At 47.5% G+C, this 15,173-nt stretch overlaps 1 protein-coding gene across 1 annotated transcript in view; it reads right to left on the reverse strand.

Moving 5' to 3' along the window:
* Positions 1–15,173, reverse strand: part of LOC144144182 (uncharacterized) — a 304,890-nt gene that overhangs the window by 13,475 nt on the left and 276,242 nt on the right. The window lies entirely within an intron of this gene.

The raw sequence follows: 15,173 nt of genomic DNA on the forward strand, positions 1-15,173 counted from the left end.
GCCGCACATGGTACGCATGCGTAAATAGCTGGGGAACCGCGTCACACGTCACAACGTGATAAGCGTTTTCTACAAATTATGGGAGGGAAGACCCCCGCTCGATAGCACTACCAAAACCAGACAATACAAACCAAACCACACCAAATGAAGCCAGTTTGAAGCAATTCCACGATATTTTACGAATTGAGCTACTTCTATCACTTCCCATCTAAATAACGGACTGTATTAGGAAAGGTTTATAGTAAACAATTTTGATGCAGCCGTCTGCACACCCACCCGAATATTAGCATCGCAATAATAATCTTTCTGTCGGCTTTAAGAGCGAGATCAGCGCTACTGCATTTCGTAATAAGCGGGATCACGACCCCGGTGCTCAATGAGATGCTCACGGTAATGAGCAGGAGGTCGGAAAACGTCGAAGCTGAATTCAATGCTCCCAGCTATTCTCACCAACAAAGGCAGGCGAATGCTTTGCTCTCCCACCAGCCCAGATTTTAAGCACCTGCCAGCTCACGAGTGCAAGCACCTGCAAATACAGTACTCATGAGTATTGTACTCATGAGTATTGTGTATCCATGAGTACTGTGTATTCATAAGTACTGTACTCATGAGTACTGTACCCATGAGTACTGTACTCATGAGTACTATATTCACGAGTACTCAACTTACGTCTGTACTCACTCGTCATAGTACTCACTTTTTTAAATCTGGGTGCGCACTCACTCATCAATGTACTCACACGTAAGTTTTGAGTACAAATGAACAAATATGAGTGTACTCACGAGTGAGTACGCCGACCTATGCTTGTCACCATTAAAAATCCCCCCTTGATTAATGATATTATTTATTTGTGCTACACAGTGATTTGTGATGGCACCGGAGGATGTTCGCAACGCTTCATAACGGAAAATCATTAAACACAGATTGCGTTCCGGGTCGCACGTGTTTTGATGCCAGCGACGGTGACTGCACTTCTCGCCAGCGGCATCGCCTATTTATTTCGGCTCGTCGGCGGCGCACCAATGCACACTGCGAGATATTGCGGGCCGGCGGCATACGTTAGCGTCCGCTAATTAATTTCGGCCGCCGCGTCCAGCGTACGCCCAGTTGGGCCCGTTGTGAGGCTTCGTCCAGTCGGAGATATATCGCGCAGTGGGGGCCTCGTGCCTAACGTTTACAGGCGCATCGAAGGCCCACAACGCGCTTTGTGCGATGCTTCTGGGCGGTAACGCGATATTTCATAGACGCGTCCGCTTTTGAGCGTTGGGGGTCTTCCGCTAAAAAAAAAGGTTTGGCTCCGCGGCGACGGCACTCATTGGATTATAGCGGAAAGGAAGCTTTCCATGTGCTTGGGAATTCCCAGAAAGCCTTCCACTCACACAGTTTCCATCTTTAAAACATCCATCAGAACACGAAAAGCTACATGAGCGTTCGAAAGAGGCCGGTTGCTTGTTCTTCGGTGGAGATAATAATTCGAGTTGTGTATTTTAAACTACATAATAACTGGAGTAGTATTTTGAACTACAAACTGTTGTTTTCATGTTTTTTTGCCTAAAAAAGCGTAAACACGGGTGTATTGGCACGTGTGAACGCGTATGGCGATCTCCTCTTAGAAGAGACGTGCCTCAAAAAAGGGGCAAACCGGCTCTCAGGTCAAAAACCATCCGCGACATAAAATGGTGCGAACTTGCGGAGTCACTTCTTTTTTCCTCCGAGATAAATAACGTACGGCATCGCGGTATTTTTTTTTATTCCACCTCGCACGCGTTGTTCGTAAAATTATTTGGAGCCTTTTAGCTATCTATCCTTACAGTGTCCCTGGTGTAGATTCGAATTCCACCAAAAAAGCTGCGGAGGGGGTGGCCGTGGCGGGGAAACCCTTCCTCTGCGAAGAAACAAGACGAATACATCCTCAAATTTCCTTCTTTGAAGAAGTATCCTCCGCTCCTGTCTTTCACATTGTCCAAAGCGTTACTTGAACTGCATCCATCGCTTTCTCCTCAATGTCATTTGCGGACACTATCATGCATGCTGTCGGCTTGCAAGGCGTGTTCGGCAGACAAGAACTCCACCAGCGCTGGAAAGAGGCAGCGTGGTTCAAGTAACCGCTAAAGTAAAGCTCAAATGTGTGACCCATAAATAGGAACGGGCTCGCCGGTTTCATGCTCCGAACTAGTCATATGAGTGCAGAGAGGGAGAGCGAAGAAAGAAACTTTATTTGTGGTCAGATTAACAGCTATTCGTCAGAAAATCTACAGCTGTAGGGATGACATTGCTTTTAGCGCGAAGGGGAGTGTCACCGAGGCGTACCCAGTGTAAATTTTATACGCAACACCAGTAGAATTTGGAAGTTTCAGAGGCAGGGGAATTATGGTTGTTTTATGGCAAGTTTAATGATACCGTTTTTTTTTTTCTAAATTCTAACAGCCTTGTATATACTGTGTAATTTTTGAAATGTTCTTCAAAAATGTTTTTCAGAAAGTTCAAGCGTAGGAACACTTGAGGAGGCGTTTCTCTTTTTTCAGAGATGAGCCAGATCCCCCTAACGCGAATTTGAGTAACAAGCGGAAGTTTGTGACCGGACCTAAATGCAGCGCCGTCAAAACTGTCATGTGATACATTTTACATGCCAGCTATAGGGGGAAGTTTATGGGTGCAAGCAAGTAAAAATTATGCCCTGAATTTGAACAATATTGGGGTGATAAGTTTGGATTTGGCTCGTATTGAATTGAAACACTCATGTTGATGCGGTATCCTTATGAAAATTTTATTTAAACTGACTTTCAAGCATTGTGCAATAGAGTTTCGGTGGAAAAGGCGTTAAAAATATGCATCAGGGCCTCCAGAACAGAACTATACATGGGAGAGCAGGTGAGTCCTCTTGGCACCATTAGGTGCTCTTTTTGAATTCTTCCCTAGGATAATTATCTTGGGAACGCCTCAAGGAACTAACGAAGTAAGCAAGCTCTTCATTGTTTTGCATGAATTTCTAAAACGCTTCACAAGAAGGCTGCTCATATCTTATTCTTCACCTTGAAGTGGTTCGTACTCTAAAAACAGGGAGGGGGGGGGGTGATTTGACAGGGCTTGTAAGCGGCGGCTATTTAGTTAAGCCCTGAGATGGTAAATATGCGAGTAAAACAATAAATATAACCAGAGTTATTTCGTAGGACGGGGGAGACGAAATGAAATCATTGTTTCACATCTCTCACTTTCATTTCGCTTACTTCGTCCGTTCACTTCGTCGTTGACATCTGGGTACCGATCTTTCACCGATCTCCTAATTGCCGTCTGAATTGATACGCCGCAAGCTCCGAAACGCAAAAAAAAAAAAGAAAAAACTTCCGAAAACAACAACGAAACCGTCTGAACACTCAAGCCAAAGCAAACTCCCATCGGGCCAATGCATTTGGCTCATTTTGATCCGTGAAAGAGCAGGATCGGGCTCATTTTTTTCGATACGAACTACGACCTGCGTACACGTTTTCAGGGCGTTATCTCAACTATTTTCTATTGGGCCCCCTTTTTTAGGGGAAAGTTACTGAGTTTTTCTTGTCACTGCAGATCTATCCGACCCAGTTTCGGTTTGTGGATCTGGCTCATTTCGAAAAAAAAAAAAAAAAAAAGCAGGGCTTCGCTCGGCTATGTACGTAGCGTGAGTTAAAGTTCAGCTGGTTATTCTTAGATTTCCTGGTTGTCTAGGATTAACTGATTACCAAGCTTACTGCTGCTAAAACGATTTCCAATCCAATCCAATTCAATCCAATCTAATCCAGTCACGGCGGTGGCGGCTCCGGTGCGCCAGCTGTGCGCCGTGAGACATCACTGCTCCTCGCACATGCGCAGCACGGCTCTCCATGAGCCAAGCGAAACTGCTCAACCTCGGCCAGTGTAGATCACGCTACAAAAGACGCCTCACTTGTCGACGAATGGAACTGCTGTCTGTTACATCATATACCTTTCACGTTATTGCGTAAAAATTAACACACAGTTGCCCGAAGGCATCACTCACGAAAAGTGTTGGCAAAACTATAACTCGACCAAAGTCTTGTATTCTTAAGCGAGCATGCATTCGCTATCTCGAACAACTTGACCACCAAAGTTTACTCAGTCTTACAAAAAGCGTTCGATCGTTCGTAAGACCGCGCTAAACTTCACAAAACGAAATATTCTTTGATTAAGGTAGTTCAAACGTTCAACAGTAGTTCTCCAGCGTAGCTGCAACGCCGAACTAGCCGCTATGCAAAAATTCCCCAATGCTAGCATGGAACACGGACAGCCTGAAGCTGCATGTTCAACTCAACGTCGGTCGCAAAATGGAAGATCATTTCTCGACCGAGCAAATGATTCATTTGTCTCACCTGTTCGCTTATTCGCATTAAGCTTCGCGAATCTGAGCATCTCTTCATCACAGAAGCGTTGAAGTCACTCTCGCACAACTAAATCCCCGCTTTCGCCTCTCTCCATGCTCCAAAACAGACGCCAAGAGAAAAGGTTTTGTAAAAAAAAAGTGGCTCCTAGAGTGAACTCGGCCTCTCGTTCGTACACAACAGGTTTTTGGGACAGAAACCCCTTCCGTTCGAGCCCATTTTTGAAGTAGAGACAAAGAATAAAACAGGCTTTTTAATGACGCCCTTTGAGATTCGCGTCTTTGGAAAGAGGCCGCCTTCTAACCAAAGCTCGAGAGCGCAACTTCCGATTTTAAGCTGATTTGAAGGCGCAAGAGAAAGCGCTGAAACCAGTTCGTTTGTGTGGACGGCTGATTGACCGGCGGAGTTGGAAGTATGAACGGGGCCCGGTGTACTATTCTCTACGCGTTTCTCCCGAAGTTAAAAATTGGTTGTGATGTAAAAAAAAAAGGAAGAAATCCTGGTTTTATCATTGTCGTTTTGTCAGGATGCAATTTAATGGTAAGAAAAAATTCCCGCGCCTTCCCGCGAGGGGAACACGAGTAAATGCAGAGCATTGGGGCCTCAGTACTGATTGAAGGCAGTGTTGCTTCCATCGCTTCTTCCGTGATGCTGGAGTAGCAGACACGAGTAAACGTGGGCACGAGCGTCAACCAAGGAAGGAAGGAGCAACGCAGTGACTGAAACACGAGCGACCGCTAGCCGCTATATTTGCAGCGCGCGCAGTAGAGGGAGAGCAGTACGGGGGGGAGAGCGCGCATGCGCAAGCAGCGCACGCCCTTCCACGCCCCACCGCGCTGCTATCACGCACATGTTAGGCCGGGACCGCGACGGAGCGAACGGGCTGACTACGACGCATGCGCGCGCCAGCTGCTGTTGAGAGAGAGGAGGGAAGGGAGGCGCACCTGCTGCGGACGCGAAACTGTTGACACCGACCGACGCAGGAACAGGCGAGGCTAAGAAATGTTCTGCATTTAAAACGGTGAAGGCAAGCTTCGGTTGAAGCAGGTTTTGTGGCGTTAGGCCTAGGCTAGTGTCACTAGATAAGATATCAGAGTACCGCCACTGAGTCCCGCCAGTCAGCAACGGCGGCCGTTCTGGTGTTTATCAGTGTTGCGAGATTGCCTCTTCTATGGCCTCGCCGCTAACTTGGACCGGATTGTTTCTTAACAACACTACCGAAGACGCAGCAAAAGGGTATCCTCGGACACACTTCTGCTGCTGAAATGCTGTTACACGCGTTATCTTTGACTCGCGTTCGGAACGACGTCGTTCGCGCGCAGCCGGAGAGGAGGGAGGACAAGCTAAGCCTACCAGAGTTGGCCGACTAAAACGCATAAACAGCAAAATGAACAAAATGAACAACGCTCGTGAAAAATCGCAGCGTAAACAAATGTCACGTGATGCGAAGTGGCCAATGATCATGGCGGCGGCACGGAAGAATAGGAGAAAAGAGACTCTGTAGCCTTATCAAGTGACACCAAATAGTTTGGTGTAGTGACCAAAATAGTTTGGTGTAGTGGCCAACCGTTTGGTGTAGTGACTACACCAAACGGCGGCAGTCGCGGTCATGGCGACTAGAATGGGGTTGCTCGCCCTCGCAGGCCTACGCAGCGCAGCGGCGCGCACTTCTACGCACGCTCATCTCGATGCGCGAGTACGTCGCTTTTACGCGCCCATGCAGTTGGGGCTTTATAGTAAGGAGAATACCGCGCAATGAAATGCTCCGCAGTCACGTGCGGTCAGGAGCCTTTTCGCATCTTCCCATGCCGCCAACGCCGACTTTTTTTGCTCAATGGACAATTCACGCCTTCGCCTAAAAAAAAAACGTTTACGCGTTGGCTTTTCGGCATCTATACATGATAAATAAAGCGTGCATTGTATCAGTGAACCTGCCTAGACTGTAAACAGAAACGCTCCCGATAAGGCCGCTCGGCATTTGGTACGTTAGTAGCCCTCCTAGCGTTGAATTTACTGACATGGGTCACGAGAACTTAAGGGGACTGCACCAAAATTAATAGTGTAAAAAACTACGCGACTGGGAGCATGCCCCCTATGCCATGCGAGGACTGACTTCATGAAATTATATAACGAAATATCCTTTCCACGCTCCAGCAAGTTAAACGCAAGGAACTAATCCTCCCTTGTTACGAAACGTGTTTCTTCAGAAACGCGCGAATGTAAATCGCAAGTAAAGGTTGGTAACCACAAGGAGCGCGCCGTCCGAAATCTTGTTAAGCAGCCGAGCGTAAATCCTAAAGCGGGAAATATTTAATAAACCTCGCGCATACGTCTTTCGCGCCTTCCAATGAACTTCAAAGAGCCGCTTCGGGCGCGGCATGTAAAGCTTCAGTCTAACCTTTTCCGTCGCCCCAGTTTTTCGTCGCGCCGTTGTTCATTTTGCCCACCTTGAGGAAACAAGGCTTCTTCCTTGTTGCGTAGAGCGCTCCTACGTATATTCCCCTATTTAATCCCCTCGAGCCTCATTCGCCCAACCACTATCTTCTTTTCCTTTTTTCTTTTTCTTCGCTCCGCTTCGTTTCGGAAAGTCTCGGTACAGAGGTTTAATTTCGAGCAACGGGAGCTCTACAAGCGCCTAGACGCAACGAGCCAATTTGCGAACGGGGCTTGATGCAAGACCGGCGCTCGCCGAACCTTCCCTTCCGCTTCTATAAAGCTGCTTCTGCCGTCTAGCCCATCTTAGAGCGCGCGTTCCTTCCTTCCTTTTCGCCCCCGTGTTTCGTCACAGGGGGCTTTGAGCTTTAAAATGTTCCCACAACTCCCTCTGGCCAAGCCCTCATCTCCAACCAAATTTCTTAACATTGCACTTGGGGCTTTTTGATCACCAAGGCCATTTCATTCTTTTCTTGTGGCTTGTTTTCGTTATCTGTTGGCGCTGTTAATCCTCTCCATCAACGTTTGGTGCCAAGCGACAGTGTCGGCTGATTGTGTAACAGGGGCTTTTTTCTTTTCTCTTTCTGTTCCTTCGAGAACGCTTGTTTTGTTTGTGTTGTACGCCGCCCAGTGAACGTTGATGTGCAGGGGCAACATGGAGCAACCATGTACTATTATTGACCCGGCGCCAGCCCCAACAACGATGTCGACACGGCGTTTGGCCTCGCGTTGAGCCAGTTGCATAACACTGCGGCTGATGAGCGAATTGAATGGCGAGAAGGCGAGCATTGACTGAAGACACCCCCCCCCCCCCTTCACCCCCAACTCCAGAAAAAAAAAAGGGGGGGGGGGGGGCAGAGGTAGGCGAATACAGCTACCGTCTTCATTTCTCAGCGCAGGCGTATGAACTTCTCCGAAACAACGCCGTTAGTAGACGCGGCCTTTTATGTGCAGAGCACTTTAGGGGCTCGCCTTGTCGTCGTAGCTCGCTAACGGTCGATGTCAAGCGACTGCCAGAATCAGGGTGAGCAGCGAGATAACGGATCCAAGTAGAACCTGGTGTAGCGTCGTCAGGGGGTGACGCTGAGGCTTCGAAAACCACACGGTTTAAATAGTCATAACCGTTCGAAACTTGTGAACCGCTGGCACTTGTCATATATCTCCCCGTTGTTTAGCGCAAAGAAAACTGCAGGCACATTTCAGGCGAAATCTGAGTATATAACCGGCAGCCCCCGCGTTAATTTAGTTAGGAACTCTCGTTGAGTTGCTTTTTACGATAGTAAGCGAGAAAAGCGGCCGCGCAATAAAGCATGACGCGTTCGAAATGACGCAAAAAAATTAGCCCCATCTTCCCGAAGGGAACGCTGAGTAGATGCGGAGCATCTCGGGGTTCCGTTGTGTTCGTAGTCGAATTTGGGGGACCCACTAACTGACGGGACTGTTGCTTCCATCACACTTCATCGGAAGAACGGAGTGAAGTGGAGTCAACTGCAGCAAGCGCTGAACTGAACGCGCGGAGCGCGCTACCCGATTTACATTCAAGGTTGAAGGAGAGGAGACGAGAGGAGGAGAGATGCGCAAGCGCCGAGCATGCGCCGCGAAAGCAGAAGCGAGAACGCGGGAGAAGCGAAAGCGAAGTGCACGCAGCTGGTACGAGAGAGGAAGTGGCGGGAGCATTGCGCAGCTGTGGGATAGAGGGAAGGAGGAGAGTTGCGCATGCGCAGTGTGAGTGCGGACGCCGACGCGGGACATGCCCAGACTATAAGATGCTCCGCATCTAAAAGGCTTCAGCCGCGCATGAATAAAATGGCGTGTTCGAAATGACGCAGAACGGCTCCAGCCGCGCAAGAAAAAAATGGCGCGTTCGAAATTACGCAAAACAGCTCCAGCATACGAAATTAAAGAAAGCACAAAACGAACACAACTCCCGCTGGCACAGTTTAAGACAGGGGGCGCTCGAGCACTGCGAAAGCGGGAAATTTGAATTGCATGTTCATCAAGAGAGAAGTGAGAAAGGGCGGTGAAGAGCGTGATGGGTGGTAGCAGTGACCGGATAACAGCACCACCACCTGTTATGGCGAATCACCGCTCTGGAGTTCCGACAGCTTTCACATTGAGTGGAAAGGCTTTAATTTTTTATAAACACGGCGCGTTAGTAGGCAAAAACAGCATTGCCTTCCGCCGGCATTCCATTAGTCGTTAATGCCATCTGTTCTGACTAACCGAAAGAGGATGCTTTGTTTTTCACTGTGGTTCACTCCTCGATGCGCTCTCTCTCTCTCTCTCTCTCTCTCTCTCTCTCTCTCTCTCTCTCTCTCTCTCTCTCTCTCTCTCTCTGAAAATTTCTTCGTGTCATGGTGTGTATTTGTGGTAAGGCCAACTATCTTGCGAATGCTCTGTGACATCTCAATCTGATTAAAATATCTGGGGGGAAAATTATGCCGCAGTGGGACGCTAAAACTCTACCATTACGCAGAAATTTACTTGTCGTAACTACTGTTAAACCATTCGAAATTCCCGCCTGTGCCAGTACATGAGCTTCCACTTGAAGAGTGTGTCTAAATGTATAGAGCGGCTGTAACTCGTGTTTTATCCGAACCATCCTGTAACATATAATACGAAAGTTGGAATGGTCAAAAGACTAGGCAAAAGTAAGTTTGTAGGTATAATAAGGCTGAGAAGTTTTATCTCAGCAAATAACACGCATATTCATCTATTAGTCTCATTTTTAATGCAAATAACATTCAGCTCGCACTCCTAAGACAATCCAGCCACCTCACAATCCACTGTGGAACGCACAGTTTGTCTGCTACGACAACACTGCAGCCCTTCCAAGTTTCACTAAGTTGCAGAACGCTATATCACAAATTACAAACTATCGTGGTTTGTTCATCGCACTCACTAGGAGTGTGGTCGGGTCAATACAGTCGTACATAAGGTATTGACAAATTGTAATCCGAAGCACATTTGACATTCATTCTGCAATTCCACTTCCGTTTGTATTTTAATGCTGCGCAATCCAATCCCGTGAACAGGACTAAGTGTCAATCATTTTTGACCCCTGTAATCGGGGGATCTGCCGTCCATGATTTATTTTCTTTACATATCCTTCTGTTCCCCCAGAAGCAAGACGATACGGGCTCTTTCCGTTAGCGCAGGCTTCGAAATTTGCACAAGTCCTCTTGTTTTCTCTCCATTATGTTTTGCAACGGAAGCAGCTGGCTCCCTCCTCAGCGAGGCTTTCACCTCCTTCACCCTCTCTTTGAAACTCTGCACCTTCGTTTCTGTATCAGTTTCTGTGCCTTAACTGTGTTTATATCGACGCCGCATTTACAGCACAGCGTTCACTGACCGGGTATTCGCATCATGGCGTTTTCTTTTACTTTTTCTTTTACCAATCCAGTGGGGTCCAACATCGTCGTGAGAAGCAGCGAGTCTGCTGAAAAGCATTTTTTTTTTTTTTTGCCACTTTCCCGACTGGCATCCTTGTACCATTTTATCGCTTAGCGTCGAGTGCAAAGTTGCAGCGCACGTGAATGGACACGCTCTTTCTCTGGAAAGGTGCAACAGCTTCGAGTCGGCTCCACACAGCGCCCTTCTAGGTATCCTGCGCGAAAAGGGGTGCGTACTACGAAGCGAACCCAGGACAGGTAAAGAAAATGGCAAAAGAAAAGATAGAGAGAGAAGAGAAGAGAAGAGCGAGAGAGTGGTTATATGGCGAGGTGAAAGGTGCACTCGTACAACTGCGCGCACCACTCCAACCCGGCACGCTATCAGAGAAGAAGCGTGGGAGGACGGCGCGAGTTGAAAGCGGACTCGAGACCCCGAAAAAGCGAAGTGGCCCCCCGACCTCTTCTTCCGGGATCGCTCGGAGCACTCCGCGCTACGGATGTAAAACATTTGGTCCCGCTTTCCCGGGCGACGACGACAGCGGACTCTTCACATTCCCATTTTGAAGCGCTCGAGACGGAGATCCCCGCTTTTGCCGGCGCGGCTGTCTAGATGGCGTTCCCAGCATTGTTTCTTTTCCTTTATTTCCTGTTTTTTTTTTCTCCGGACGAAGTGAAATGTCCGCCTTGGCTGTTTCAATCCTTTCTCCGGGCAGTGCCACTTTCTCTACTGCTCTTTTTTTTTTTTTTAGGCGCTTCCGCTTTTTTGCTTTTCGTGGCTGTACACGCTTGCGCTCATAGTTGGCCATTTTACGGCCTTGCGACCCTGCAGTTTCGTTCTGTTCTTTTTTTTTTTTTTGCTTCCCAGATGCACTAAAACGCATGGTAAGAAGAACAGCAGGAGTGAACTGCGTTAGAACGGTGGTCTGGGCTAGTTGGTGCATAATAACTGAAATTCAAAACAGCGCAAAAATACGGGACAAGAAACGACGGCACACGACGCTGAATCTTCTTGCGCTGTTTTGAATTTCAGCCAGTTAGCAGAAGTGACGTTTTAACTCTGGGATCGGCATTAGACTGGGGGTTGTACGAGGCGCAAACGTCTTTCGGTTATAGTTGTCCAATGTTGGTGGAACGGGCCCGGACGGCCAGCCAGCTCCAAGGCATCTTGGAATAAGGATGCCTCTCACTGGGTGGAGGCCCTAAGAACATCCTCCTGCTCATTACTAAAATAAATGTTTGTCTCTCTCTCTCTTCTTTTGGTACTTTTCTTTACTTAACTACCGTCAGCGTTTGTTGCAGCAGCGGATCACATCCTTAGAAATTTGAGTTACACCTAACGATTATCATCTACGTCAACGCACCTAGTACAGCGCACGACTTACGAAAGAAATTTTGCATAGATGCATGAACATAGAAGCCAGTTATGCCTGTTCAGTAAATTTAGCAAGAGCGCCGTCTAATAATGTGTGAAACATTAAAAGCGGAACTTTGTTTCTAAATAAAAGGCGTGCTATTAAGCAACACCATGCAAAGAAAAAAAATCAAGAGAATCAGTCTGGACGAAGTGCGCCGCTTAAGTCCACAAATGAATTTTGTTGTACTACGCAGCAACCATTTCTCTTCGGAAACTTCCTAAGCTTGTATAAACCAATAAGGAAAATATTCCAGGCGTTCTGTTCGACTCCCTTACTAACAACTCAAGCCATCTCTCTCCGGTCACTTTAAATTGTAGTGATCTCGCAATGACCCCACTACAGAGAACCCCCCCCGCCCCCCCCCCCCCCCAAAAAAAAAAAAGGAAAGACAGGGACTTTAGCAGCACCAGTTTATCAACTAGATACCTACTAGACTAATCGCTACTAACTGGGGTGAAAATAATAACACACAGCAGCCTTAATAACCGAGGGATAAAAGCGCACATTCCTTACTCGTTCTCCAAGCTCTCCTCACAAGTCCAAGAAGTTCCCCTTATTTGCCACTCCGTTCTTTTTTTTTTTTTTTCGGCACAGGGTCAATCCCAGCATTTAAAAAAGGCTGTGTCTAGAGTACCGTCCGACGATACTATAAGCATTGCACTATATCGACGACCCCAGGCGTTTTATGAAAAAAAATGCCGCATCTGGCGCTACATTGCTCTACCTAACGTAAAGTAAGATAAGGTAACCTAACCAACCACAACATGACCTAAAGAACATAAAACAACCACTTAAAACACCAAAAACTAAGCTGTCATAAAAATTATATTCAATTCAGAGGCGAAAAAAAAAAACAATCGAAGCAAGAACTGGTCTTGGACCACTGTCCTTCGCATCAAGAAACTATGACGGAACCCCTAAACCACAACGACAGACGCTTCGGACGGTGCCAGCGTAGTCCTAAATATTCGAATCTCGTCTGACGGCACTCCATCGATGCCTGAAGCGCTGAGCAAGAGCGCCGTCGGAGCACACTCCGTTTCAAAAAGCCTAACCGGGCCTATCTCCTTCGTCAACAACCGCTCCATCCTCATTAGTAGGCCTGCTCCTCCCTCGACTTCACACACTTCGTAAGACGGCTTGGCCGCAAGCCCCGCGGCTGGGCGGGAAAAGTGCTTGTACAGGAAGAGGCGCAGATGGATGAGACGACCGTTTGGACGCTATGAGACGTGAAGCCTTCTCCCAGAGGACAATGTGCAAGTAGGCTAATCGTTTATGGTTCGGTGTATGTAAACAGCAATAAAGCTGCGTTTCTGAAGTCTTGTGACCAACCCGAAGGCGTTAGGAAATACTTATAGACAACAGGAGACACAGAAGGGAGACACAGAAAAACAAGGAAATAAGCCATAACTTTCATGGGTATGGGAGTGGCGGGCTTTAATGCTGACTTCAGGTCTAGCCAGCGTCTGAGGTATAACATGCATAGAGAAATAAAAAGTAGTTCCATTCGCGGGTGTGTTAGCGCTTTGCATGCCTACATTCAAAGGGGACAGGGATATTCTGATGCCGTGGCAAAAATTACGACAGTCGGCAGCAGCATGTTCTGGATGGGTCTGCTAAATGACACGCAACAGCCACGTTGCACACGCGTACGTTGCCTAAACGGGGGAAACGCGCTTTCTAAAGCTTCCTTTACAATGAGGCTAGTTCGGTGGCGCAGCACTGGTGTTCCAGTGTGCCAAAAGGGAGCGCTGCTACGCTGGCAAATTACTGACATCACGAAGCACTCCTGCACAAAATAAACGCACCGATATCCAGACTAGGGCCACTTATGCTTCGTCTTTCGAACATCAGCGCGATTTTCTTCTGTTCCCCGAGGAACATAAAGCAGCCATTTTAAACAGGTGACGGTAATTCCATGGGTCCCACGTTCATCTCCCCGCAGAAAGCTGCAATCCCCGAGTTACGGCCGCGGCCGTTCAGTTATGAGAGTGAATTTCGCGACGTTTGCTCCGTCTACAGCTTGCTGCTGCTACTTCAGTTGAACGCCGCCCAAGGGCCGCCTTTATCACGCGTCTGCCCGTATCCATGCTTCCAGGTTCTCACACGCTAATAGAGAGAAGACAGGAGAGATAGAGATAGAGAGAGAGAGAGAATTTACTGTTGCTCGTGTTTGTCTCGTGCACTCTAATCGTAAGCTGCTACCGCCATTAGTGCAAATGGCTACTCTCTCAATCTCGGTTTTATCGATAGACATGCCCCTCGTCATCCAAAATTTTAATCGCCGGGGCCGTTAGCCTACGTCAACCCTTCCATGTGGCAGATATTCAGAAGGCGCAAAAACAAGGTTGGTAAACTCTTGAGGAAATTTGCGCGAGTAGAAAACTCGTAGGCATCCTTATTCAGACGGGGACGGCGTCTCTAACGTCCCCGCAATGCTGATTCTTCCACGACCGCAGTTTAAACTAAAAGAAAAAAAAAGGGGGGGTGAACATAAACAAAGAGCAAAATCGGCAGAGCTATCTGTGAGGCCGGCTGCTCTCCTGGCGCTAGATAATAGAGCGCGAAAAAATAAGGTAAGTAGAGACAGAGACACACGAGAAAAACATTAAAAATAAAGTTTACTAACGTTTCAGGAAGATGACTTCCTTTCTTCAGAGTGCCCTGAAAAAAAGGAAGCTACCTTCCTAACCACTTGAGAATTTACCATGGATCTAACTTCAATACAAGTTCAAAATATTCCCATTGAAATTCGTTAGTGCGCTTTAGCCACTTTTAAAAGGGTACGCCCCTGTGAAGGGCTCAATTTCAGTAATCATTACTCCTTCCAATAATCCCCCATCGCGCACCAATCTTTTCCGCGGTGGCAAACTGCTGAGCTCCGTTTGTTCGAAACACGGCCGAAGAAGTCGGGAAGAAACTCCGCCTAATCCTTTTTACATTCTTTCGAATTACAGTTCGTAATCAATCAAAAGGACGCCGATAAAAAAAAGACAGTTTCTTTATGCATATAGCGCAGGTCACAGCGGCAACCGCACTATCCGGACGCCCTTCGCCTGTGTTTGGACTTGTAAGGGTGGGCGATTGATCAATTAACCTTCCGATCAATCGATTAATGCTTTATCAGGATTATTCTTTTTGCTCCGTTAATCGGTTGAAGTCACGTGAGCCAAATGAAACAAGGGTAATCATCATCATCAACAGTGTTACGGTTAAATTGTGCGTGTGCATGTTGGGGTTACATTCGTGCTCAAATAACTCGCCTTACTTCACAACAAATAACCATGCACGTATCCTCAGAGATGATAGCGATTGAAACCGCAAGCTTATATCCAAGACAGACTGGCTGCTCTAAGTACATACTACAAAATACGGCGAGCGGGCACTCCCACCGTTTTACCGTTATAGAAACCAACTATGGCGTAAGTAAACCACAGTTTATCGATGCCCCCTGGATCCTGATTGTAGAAATAGCGCGAGTGACGAACGCAGTGATAAACACAACCGTCCGCATCACCGCCATGATGATGATCTGCTCAGCTCGTCTGGATGTCTGTGATGTG

Source organism: Haemaphysalis longicornis, unplaced genomic scaffold (assembly GCF_048455015.1).
Source record: "Haemaphysalis longicornis isolate Haplotype H1 unplaced genomic scaffold, Haemaphysalis longicornis Haplotype H1 scaffold_64, whole genome shotgun sequence".
Lineage (NCBI taxonomy): Eukaryota > Metazoa > Arthropoda > Arachnida > Ixodida > Ixodidae > Haemaphysalis > Haemaphysalis longicornis.